The 12295-nt window shown below is 37.8% G+C and overlaps 1 long non-coding RNA gene across 1 annotated transcript; it reads right to left on the reverse strand.

Moving 5' to 3' along the window:
- Positions 1 to 437: 437 nt before the first annotated feature.
- On the reverse strand, positions 438 to 11882 carry LOC120156105. Its single transcript, XR_005519034.1, has 3 exons — positions 11871 to 11882; positions 5690 to 5692; positions 438 to 542 (listed from the first exon to the last, which is right to left on the reverse strand). It is a non-coding gene; the product is annotated as an uncharacterized LOC120156105 (long non-coding RNA).
- Positions 11883 to 12295: the final 413 nt, after the last annotated feature.

Raw genomic sequence — 12295 nt, forward strand, 5'->3', positions numbered from 1 at the left:
TTTAACCCAGTTGACTTTTCTTACGTAGAAGCTTCTTCTTCTTCCTCCACTTATGCTTTTTCTTCTTCTTTGTTCTTTCTTCTTCTTCTTTAAAGCAATCATCTTCTTCTTTAAAGCAATCATCTTCAGTTTCAAAATTCGATTGAAAAGCTTGAAGCTTGGATGAAGATTGAAGATTGGATGAAAAGCTTCAAAGCAATGTATCTTCTTCTTTACTTAAATCCCACCAAGTGAAAAACTTCAAGCTTGGATGAAGATTGAAGATTGATTCATTCCCTTGTTGTTAATGGCAACTTTTGATTGGGTGGGTGGGAATGGGGGCAACAATAGGAGCATCGAGAACGAAGAAAACCCAATGAGAAGCATCGCCATGAGGAAGAGATTGGGCTATGAGATTTCTGATTACCACCACCGGCTTTCTTGTTAGACTCATCTTGTTTTCGATACCAGAATGGCTTGTTCTTTCATGGAGGCGAATAACCCTAATCCACTCTTCAACTACTCCACTATGAACATGGATAATAATAATAATAATAATAATACTTGTGTCATCAGTTCTTTGAGTTTCGCCGCCTTGACTTCAGCTGGACCACCTATTTTTTGTCTACAACAATCTCGAGTTTCTTTGGTGTTGACACCGTGACCTCCACTAGTCCTCAGCCGCCCGACGTATGTGGGTTCTCGGGTTTGCCTTTGTTTCCACCAACGGATAGGAATCGAAACGGAAACGCTTCTATCATCGTCGTTTTCGGTAATAATATCATTCCTGTTTCTTTAGATCTGATCTCGAATTCCATGGATGACAATATGGCCACGACATGGTTTCAAAAAAGGACCACGACCGCGATTTCATCCGCGATATAGCGGTTTTAACGCCGTCCGAGTTACCAACTACACCCGCAATAACGCCCGCAACAGCCACAATCACGGTAAAACCGAAACGACCGAAAACTCGACCGCGACCGTGATTTGAAACCCTAGGCCACGGTCCACTTGAATACCAGCTCCGTCCACTTGAATGGAGGAGAGAGGCACTACCATTGCATATGCCAAAGGCGGCGTTGTCAAGGCACCATGTTCAGCAACAAGGCTCGTCTGGGCTCACTCTTAACTTGGACTCCATCGTAGATAATTACTCCTTCACTGATTCTGGTGCCATGAATCAATATTTGAACTGGGGAATAAGACCATTTCCAATCTCTTTTAATAATCATCATATTAGCAGTAACTCCTTCAACCTCAGCGATCTCGCATCCCTCTTACATGTTGGGTCGGTCTTGGAATCAGGGTTTGAAGTTAAAGATGATTGTTTTGAAGAAGAATAAGGAATAAGAAGAAAAAGCAAAAGTGGAGGAAGATGAAGATGTCACATTAGAAAAGTTAACGGGGTTAACTGCCATATCAACAAAAACTAACGGAAGGTAATAATAGGGACTAAAATAAAAATGAATTAAAAGTTCGATGGATGCATTCCAAATTTCAAAAGTTGGGTGACAAAAATGCAAGTGTCCTAAAAGTTTAGGGACTATTTATATATTTTACCCTATAAACAAAAGTTTGGTTAGATTTAAATGATTATCATTTTTAATAGTAAAAGGATTGCTTTCTTAAACTCTAGTACCTCTTTCCTTTATTTCCTCAAGACTATTGTTTGTTTGTTTCTCCTTATCTTTGGTTGATAGGCAGTAATATCAATTTTAGTATTGATTATTGTCGTTAGTATTTCATTAATTTATATATATATTATCTCATATTTTTATTTTCTTTTTAATAATCATGTCTTTACGACGTGGTTTTCTTTGTTTTTATGGTATGTTTTATCTATATTTTATAACACTTTTTAGTTTTATTTTTTAGTCATTTAATTGTTCTTGTCATTTATTTTTTTAGGGCTGGATTTGAAATTCTCACGACTGATCAATGTGGTGTTCATTTGTTATCCTATTGGTATTCCTTATTTTGGACCCTCAAATTGAATTTTGATATGTAGCATGCATTCATAGATAGTTTTTTCACTATGCGTGGCTCTAATTTGCGTTCGTCGATGGTCTTTAGTAGTTTAATTGTAGCACCCTAGACCAGTACGACACACAGTCGACTGATTTAAGGTGCTACACGGAACCACTGAAGTGGCTGACCAACTTTTTCTTACTTTCTTTAAATGGGTAAACTACGCCAATGGTCACTGATATTTGGGTAAGTTTTCGTTTTCACCACTAATGTTTCGAAAGTTACAAATCGGTCACTAATATTATCGTTTGTGACAAATTGGTCACTCGCCGTTAACAACCGTTAAGAGACGTCATAGAAATCACACGTGTACTGTTAGCTGCTTACATAGATGGTTGACTGCCCCTTTGACCGGTGTTTTACCAAATATTTAATGAAAATTTAATTAATAAAATTAAATGGAAAAACTCAAAACCACCATTAGCTATCCTATGTTATATTCAGTTAACCCAAAGCAGAGGGGAGAGGAAATGGCTTCGGGATTCTCTGGCGGTGGCCAGGATTTTTACGGTGGATTAACTGGCAGATTTGTGGGTAGCACTAGTAGCATGAACAACAACAAAGTGACTACACTGTACCGGGCACAGGTCCTCGAAATGTTCATAGACCACGTCTCAGATCGTGAACCGAACGATGCTTGGCCTCATCGAGAAACGAACACTGGCAAAGTTTTAAACGTAAAATCTCCTTAACAATCATCCTTCCCACCTTTATCTCCGTTCAACTAAGCTCAAAACTTACCATCACACTTCTCCAATTTCTCTCTTGTGCAAAGGATGGTAAATGTTCTTCAATAGGGAATGGTGGCGGAGTTGTATTTCGGGTTCGAGCAGATGGAGGACGTGGTGGCACACCACTGGAAAACTTGGAGCCAAGGATAGTAAATTTTCTTCAATAGGGAATGGTGGCGGAGCTGTATTTTGGGTGGAAATAGTATGGGTAAACTACACCAATGGTCACTAATGTTTGGGAAAAATGGGGAGCTGCCCATAGGAAAATGGGGACTACGAAAGTCTCTGATTCCAGTGGTGTTGCCACCATCTCCTAGAAGGGAAAGGGAAACTAGAAATTATCGTGGAGGCTGCTTGGCATGAGATTTAAGGTATAGAGTTGCTATTGATGTGGCTAAGGCACTGTCGTACCTACATCATGATTATCGATCAATGATATTACACCCTGATGTCAAGCAAGAAAATATACGTCTTGATGAGAATTATAGAGCAATTGTGACAGATTTTGGTCTTTCAAAGTTTATGGGAAAACATGAGAGTAGGGTTATTACAACAATCAGGGGGACTAGAGGTTATTTAGCATTTAGCCCCAGAATGGCTCTTGGAGCATGGAGTTTCAGATAAATCTTATATCTACATCTATGGAATGGTTCTTTTGGAGATGATTGGAGGAGAAAGAAATGTTAGTCTGATCGAAACAGATAGGCCTCAAAGGAAATGAAAATTCTTTCCTAAAATTGTGAGCAAAAAACTAAGAGAAGTAAAACTAATAAAAGCTGTTGATCGGAGGTTAGTTGAAGCAGGAGGCATTGATAACAGGCAGCTGCAAAGACTGGTATATGCAAGTTTGTGGTGCATACAAGAGTGGGCGAAACTAAGGCCGAGCATGGCACAAGTGGTTGAGATGCTTGAAGGGCGTGCTGTGGTAGAAGAACCTCCTGACTCACAAATGATTGTTGTTAATTTATTATCCATAGATGAAGAGGATTGTGATTATCATCATAGGCCAAAACTCACTGTAATGTGATCGGATGCAGACCGCAACATTTCGACTTCAGCTTCATCTTCTTTTTCAATGTCCGTGCTTATCCGGACGATAACTCCCTCTTACATACTATGAAAGCTCAATTCAGCTTGAGTTTTTTTATTATTATTTTCTTTTTTAATTTTTGAATCAGAAAATTGAACTATTAAAATATAGATTTTTGAAGAAATCGCAGAATTTGATATTCTTTTATATGCAAAAGGAAGCATGTAAACAACGTACAATCATTTATCTTGTACCTAAGATAAGATGAGGTATTGACACTACCATTGACTCATGGTGAACTTTCCTCTATCACTTTTTTGTTTTCATTTGGAAACCTAATTTTTTGCAGAAACATTGAATTTGACCTTCTGGAAGATCATCCCTGGATGATGTCAAAAATAATACTAGCAATAAAAAAGAATAGCATTGAAAGGTCCATTAAAAAAACCAAGACAAAAGAATCTGTAAACTACTGGCTGCATCTAATCTTTATGTAATTGATACAAAGGCAGAGATAGAAACTCTGCAAATCCTATTTGGGGTCCATTCAATGTAATCACTCGTATAAGCATTAACAACAAACTATATTTCAAGTGCTAGATTCTTCTACTCAAACAGATAACAATGGGGGAAAATAAGACACTAAAAAATTGAAAATAATTACATCAAACAAAAGGCGTGCACGTATTGCAAGCTCAGCAACTCTGCTTCCAATTTGATGAAGACTTCTATAATAACCCTTCTCTTAAGCCATCTTGCAACACCCTCGGGCTTCTTTAATAAACGATATTTCTGAATTTCCATTAATTGATGAGAGTAAGTACTTCTCTTGATATGTATCATCAATTTCCCTGGAGGCTGCGAAAGGCTCTAATTCCAGTGGTGTTGCCCAATGGTCACTGATGTTTGGGAAAAATGGGGAGCTGCCCATGGGAAAAATGGGGACCGCGAAAGTCTCTGATTCCAGTGGTGTTGCCACCATCTCCTCCATCCGCGCGAACCCAAAATACAGCTCCGCCACCATTCCCTATTGAAGAAAATTTACCATCATTGGCTGCAAGTTTTCCAGTGGTGTTAGCACCATTTCCTCCATCCGCGCGAACCCGAAATACAACTCTGTCACTATTCCCTATTGAAGAACATTTACCATCCTTTGTACAAGAGTGAAATTGGAGAAGTGTGATAGTAAGTTTTGGGTTTAGCTGAACGGAGATAAAGGTGGGCAGGATGAGTGTTAAGGAGATTTTACGTTTGAAACTTCACCAGTGTTCGGTTCACGATCTGAGATGTCGGGTCCATGAACATTCCGGGGACCTGTGTCCGGTACGGTGTAGACGCTTTTTTTTGTTCATGCTGCCAGTACTACCCACAGATCTGTCGGTTAATCCATTGTAAAAATTCCGGCCACCGCCGTAGAATACCGAAGCCATTTTCCCTCCCCTCTGTTTGGGGTTAATTGAATATAAAAAAGGAGAGCTAATGGTGGTTTTGGGTTTTTCCATTTAATTAAATTTTCATTAAATATTTGGTAAAACATCTGTCAAAGGGGCGGTCAACCATCCAGGTAAGCAGCTAACGGTCCACGTGTGATTTTCGTGACGTCTCTTAAAGGCTGTTAACGATGAGTGACCAATTTGTCATAAATGATAATGTTAGTGACCGATTTGTAACTTTTAAAACATTAGCGGTGAAAATGAAAACTCACCCAAACATCAGTGGCCATTGGCGTAGTTTACCCTTCTTTAAATATAAAACAACTGTAAAATAAACTAAAAAATTAATAAAATATTTACACTGAGGAGCTCTAAATTAAAATAGTTACACTTTACAAAAATAATATATACCGCTATACTAAAACTATGACTCAACTGGACAATAAAGTTTACAAATATACATGCCCTTTCAAAAACACTGAGACGTACTCTATATCTGCACTGATATGAACTGAATTTTGGTCTATATACTATTCCTCACCTACTGGATCTACTAACCTGCCCACGAAAACAAGCCGAAGGTAGCTCATCGATACACTAATAGCTAAAACATACGACTACATATCACTAAAAGGCTAGCTATCAAGTCTACTAATATGATATGTATAGTGAATATCCTTATGATATTCACTCTCTACTCTATTGTAGACATCATGGTGCGGTTGAGGGATTACTGCATCTCGAAGCTCTCGCACCCCTCTAGTCTACTGCGGTATGGCCCCAGAATTTCTGTATCGGACATCATACCCTTGACTAACCCACCCCTTGCGAGTGTCAGGTCTCGGCCTCTGTTAGTCGATTTTAAGGGCCTTGCACCATACCTAAGGATATATCTGGAATGCATCTATACTTTCTACTCTACTAGCTTTCTTAAAGGAACTTGGGTGTCCTAATCATTTCCCGAGCATCAAACAAGGCTAGTCTTATTTGTCCCTAATTATATTGGTTTCTACGTTTAATTTAAACATTAATAATGTTCCACTTGTAGTTTTATTTGATGATATAATGTAGTGTTGAGGTACCTCGTGTCTAAATCCATAAAAAACTGACATTTTTGCCCAAAACAGACTGAAAGTATCCAAACTATCCTAAGAGTATCGATACTTTTGTAAAAGTTTTGCTACTTTATATAAGTACCGATACTTTTAAACATTATGTTCTGCCTAGTTTCGATACTTTCTGGGAGTTTTTAAACTATGACCCAAAGTTTCGATACTCTTGTCCAGAAAACATGATTTTACCCAGAAACGAAGAACAAGTATCGATACTAACCCTATAATATCAATACTCTACCTATAGAAGTCATAAAACAAGTATGGAAAACTCTATTTTTCAATCCCAAAGACCCTAGTGAGGTCCCCAAACATTCTTATAGTATTATGTTATATTATGGGAGCATAAATAAGGCTTAGAAACATGCTGAAAGCATTAAACATAAAATCTACCTTGGAAAGCTACTAAACATGCTTTATCTGAACTTTATAGCAAAAAATCCTTTCTAATGATTCTAAATTTAGCATGGAAAAGCTAATAGTGTTTTACCTGATTGCCTTGGCTGCTAAAACACCTCTTGAATCAACTAGGAGTTACATTCCCTCTACCTCTAGCCTTTGAACTTTCTCCAACTTCTTTAACTAATCAAAGGAAAGAAAAGGAGTTTACTAACTTATCTAAGGATTAAAATAAGGTTAAGGACTCTCTAATTAACTCAAGTTTACTATAAACAAGCTTAAATATCTAAATCTCGTCTATTTCTTCAAAAACTCATTTTTGAAAACTTAACCAAAACTTAAGATTAAGGGCTTTAATGGAAGCTTAAGGGATGAAAAATAAGAATCCTACCTTGGTTTCTTGATACTAAGCTTGGAAATCTCAAAAACTTCTACTTTTGGCTTGGTTTTGGGAGAGAAAAGGAAGAAAATATGATATGATGTTTTGGATTGATTTTTATGTGGACTCTGGAAAATAACGGGTTTATATCTATTAAAACAAGATATGGGTAAATTGCTAACTTGGTATTTCTCGTTTTTACCTCAAATTAAAACTACTACTTAACTAAACTCTTGGGTCTACCTTAAGTACAATACTCTTAAGAATTGGTCTAAAATTGGCTTGGAAAATCTAATGTGCTCTATTGATGGGTTTCAGGTTGACCAAAAACTATTATCTCGAAAATCCGGGCATTACAGCTCTCCCCTCCTAAGAGAAACTTTCATCCCCGAAATTTTGTCAGACATCTACAACTAATCTCAACTACTAGAACATCTAATTATAAGGGTTGGTCACTACTTAACTATGGTTGTTACTGGCATAGGAAATATGGTAAGGTTACTTGAGATTTCATCAGCTGCACTCTCTTCCTGAGCTCTAATCGCATACTGATATGATACAACTCAATGCTCCCCACTAACTCCTGACAAAACTACATGCCTACCAACATGAACAAATTTACTTCCTCCTCTTTAAAATCCTCTGCCCCTCTGAACTATCGGAGCTAACGTGTATGGAACTACACTTTGAGCTTCTGGGTAATCTCTGAGAAAATAATCTAAAGACCCATAGTCGTAACAACAATGAGCCCCAAACCTACAAACTCCTAGGTGTCTCCTACCACAGTGAGAACATGTAGGATGATAAGGTACTCTTGATGATCCTTCAGTACTAAATAATGGTGTACTAAACAATGGTCTCTTGCACTAACTGGTCGTACTCTCTTCTCCACTAGCACTCTCTGCTGGTCGACTAGACTGACCTACCAAGACTCTCCCAGGCTCTTGAGATTCTCTCGACCTCTTGGATGGCTGGACTGGTTCCACTAACTCTACCACTTCTTTACCCTAACTTGAGGTGGTATCTTTTTCTATTGCTCTCCTGGCCATAAATCTCTCTATTGTCTTTGCTTAACGAACTAGTTTGGTAAAGACTCTCGGTGGATTGGTAGCTAAATGAATCAAGACATCTAACCAGAGACCTTCTCTGAACTTCTGGAAACAATGGTACTCTAACAAAACCAACTCTGGGGCGTATCTACTCATCCTGAAGAACTCCACCTCGTACTCAAATACTGATCTATCCCCTTGAGTCAATTGAGGGAATCAATCTCTCATTGTATCCATATGGGCTTCTCCTATATACTTATGGCGAAACTCCTCTAAAAACCGGTCCAGGTGGGTTACTCGGACTCTAATGACATCTCCACTGTCTCCCACCAATCTATTGCATCACTTTTTAGCAGGGAGATAACATGCTCCATCATTCCATCAGGAGTAAGATATAACTGACTAAGGGTCATAAGGGTTTCTCTTAACCACTGGTCGGCTACGATTGGATCATCCTCCCCTGGCCCAAAGAACTCAATAGTCCAGTACCTCCGGAGCCTCTCTACTGAGGTTTCCTGAGGTGTTACAACTAAAGGAACACACTGGACTGGCTAGGAAGATGGGGTAGCAGGTGCCTGAGGAATAGCTCTAACAATCCGTTTTAAGATAAAGGTTAGATTCATAAAGCATTTAGCCTCATCAACTTATGCGTCTCCAGGCTCTCTATACTCGGATTCTGGGGTGAAATCATCTCCTGAATCACTTACTAAAGAATATCTACTCTCGTCTCTAGCCTCTCTACTATGATCTAGGCTTCTGTCCATCTCTAAACTTCTGAAATTAAGAGGAAACAAAAAATTACTATCACTATTGCAGATATAGAAGTATGACTTAACTCTTTTGGGGGAATGTATACATATAAACTCTTTACCAACACTAACTGACTCTGATTGACACTGACCGCCTCTAACCCGCGGGTCCTAGGAGCATCAATCCTGACGCTTTGATACCATTAACTGTAGTACCCTAGACCAGTACGATGAAGAGTCAATCGATTTAAAGAGCTACACGAAACCACTAAAGTGGTTGACCAACTTTTTCTTACTTTTTTAAATATAAAATAATTTTAAAATAAATTGAAAAATAAATAAAATCATTACACTGAGGAGCTCCAAATTAAAATATTTACACTTTACAAAAATAATAGAGATGGCTCTATTGAAACTACGATTCAACTAGACCATAAAGTTTACAAATATATATGCCTTTCAAAAACGTTGAGACATACTCTGAATCTGCATTGGTTTGAAGTGGGTTTTGGTCTATCTACTTCTCCTCACCTGTTGGATCTACTAACCTACCCACGAAAACAAGTCGAAAACTAAGCTAACTAGCTTAGTGACACACTAATAACTAAAACATAATAAATGCATATCACTGAAATGTTAGCTATCAAATCTACTGATTTGATCTGCATAGTAAATATTCTTGTGATATTCACTATCTACCTTACTGTAGACATCATGGTGCAATTGGGGGATTACTACATCTCGGAGCTCATGCACCCCTCTAGTCTACTGGGATATGGCCCCAAGATTTCTACATTAGACATCATACCCCTTACTAACCCACCTCTTTTGAGTGTCAGTCCTCACCTTAGTTAGTCCGTTTTAAGGGCCATGCGATGTACCTAAGCATATATCTAGACTGCATCTATACCTTTGACTTCACAAGCTTTTCTAAAGGAACTTGGGTGCCTGAATCATTTCCCGAGCATCAAACAGGGCTAGTCTTATTTGTCCCTAATTATATTGGTTTCTATGTTTGATTTAAACAGTAATATTGTTCCACTTGTAGTCTTATGCGATGATATAATATAGTGTTGGGGTACCTCATGTCTAAATCCCTAAAAAAACTGACATGTTTTCTAAAACATACTGAAAGTATTTATACTAGCCTAAGAGTATCGATACTCCTATAAACTTTTTGATACCTACATAAGTACTGATACTTTTAAACATTCTATTCTACTTAGTTTCGATACTTTCTGGCAGTTCAAAAATATGACCCAAAGTTTTGATACTCTTGAAAGAGTTTCGATACTCTTGCCCATAAAACACGATTTTACCCAGAAATAAAGAACAAATATCGATACTTACCCTATAGTATCGATACTCTACTTGCAGAAGTCATAAAACAAGCACGAGAAACTCTAGTTTTCATTCCCAAAGACCTTAGTGAGGTCTCCAAACATTCTTAAAGTCTTATGTGATATTAAGGGGGCATAAATAAGGCTTAGAAGCATGCTAAAAGCATTAAACATAAAATCTACCATGGAAAGCTACTAAACATGCTTTATCTCAACTTTCTAGCTAAAATTATTTTCTAATGATTCTACAACTGGTATGGAAAAGCTAATAGTGTGTTATCTGATTGCCTTGGCTGCCAAAACACCTCTTGAATCAACTAGGATTCACTTTCTCCTTACCTCTAGCCTTTGAACTTTCTCCAACTTATTTAACTAATCAAAGGGAATAAAAGGGGTTTACTAACTTATCTAAGGACTAAAATAAGGTTAAGGACACTCTAATTAACTTAAATTTACTATAAACAAGCTTAAATCTCTAAATCTCTTTTATTTCTTTAAAAACCCATTTTTGAAAACTAAACCAAAACTTAAGATTAAAGGCTCTAATGGAAGCTTAAGGGATTAAAAATAAGAATCTTACCTTGGTTTCTTCAAACTAATCTTGGAAATCTCATAAGCTTATACTTTTGGCTTGGTTTTGGGAGAGAAAAGGAATAAGAAAAGAGATGATATTTTGGGTTGATTTTTACGTGGAAGACTTTGTATAATAAAGGGTTTATAACAATTAAAACAAACTATGGGTCAGAAGGATCACGTAAAGAAGATGGAGGCCGCAGAAATGAGAATACTTCGATGGGCATGTGGTAGGACTCTGTGGTATATGACACCAAACTCTGCTATTAGGATGTCCTTGGGGTGGTGCATGTATCCAAAAAATTGAGAGAGGGAAGGCTACGGTGGTTTGGGCATATCCTTTGGAAACAACCTTCGGATGCGGTCAGGAGGGTAGAGTTGATTACAGTCGACGGTGACAGGAGGAGAGGACGGCCAAGGCAGAAGTGGGAAGACTGCTTGAGATCTGATTTGAAGGATTTAGCCATTACCAATGACATGACCTCTGATAGGAAAGTATGGATACTTAAGACCAGGGTAGCCGAGTAGTGCGGGTCACAGACATAGGGTGTAACATCTCTGTTTTCTTTTTAATGCCTTTGTAATAATTTCCATGACTTCTACTTTATATACGTTTCTGTCATTAGAATTTATGAAGGCTTAGAACTAGGGTAGTGGAGTAGTGTTGCCTTAGTTTAGGTTTTCACCCATTTGACTTTATTCCTTCTCGTAGCTTGCTATCATTGACTATTGTGTATCATTCTCTTCAGGTTTCCTTTTTTTAAATTTAATCGGGTCTTACGTTTCTGTCTATATACAGAGATTTTTACGCAACGATTAATTCCTATTACAGACGCGCATATGAAGACTGCATATGGAGACTGTTCAACTATGTATTTATTTATTTATTTATACATACATTGTATTTTATCTTTATTTTTAATTTTCTAACTGCCAGATGTCTTCCACGGAAGCTGCTCTCAATCCTGGCGTTGGGGGCAGCCTACTACCCTACCTCTCCCTTACCCCATTATATATGGGAATAGGGTTTTGTTTTTATTGTTGTTGTATGGGTAAATTGCTAACTTGGCCCTTCTCAGTTTTACCTCAAATTAAAACTACCACTTAACTAAACTCCTAGGCCTACCTTAAGCCCAATACTCTTAAGAATTGGTTTAAAATTGGCTTGGAAAATCTAATGGCCTCTACAGACGGGTTTTAGGTTAACTGAAACTACTGACCTAGAAATCAGGGCATTACAACTCTCCATTCCTAACAGGAACTTTTGTCCTCAAAATTTTGATAGATATATACTAATAATCTCAACTATTAGAATATTTAATTCTAAAGGTTGGTCACTAGTCAATTATGGCTTGTACTGGAATAGGAAATAGGATAAGGTTACTTGAGATCTAATCAGTTGCACCTTTCTCCTGGGCTCTAATCGCATACTGACGGACTACAATTCTAGGCTCCCCACTAACTCTTGACTAAATTGCACCCCTACTAAC

The sequence above is a fragment of the Hibiscus syriacus genome, unplaced genomic scaffold, assembly GCF_006381635.1.
Source record: "Hibiscus syriacus cultivar Baekdansim isolate YM2019G1 unplaced genomic scaffold, ASM638163v2 tig00111213_pilon, whole genome shotgun sequence".
Taxonomy (NCBI): domain Eukaryota; kingdom Viridiplantae; phylum Streptophyta; class Magnoliopsida; order Malvales; family Malvaceae; genus Hibiscus; species Hibiscus syriacus.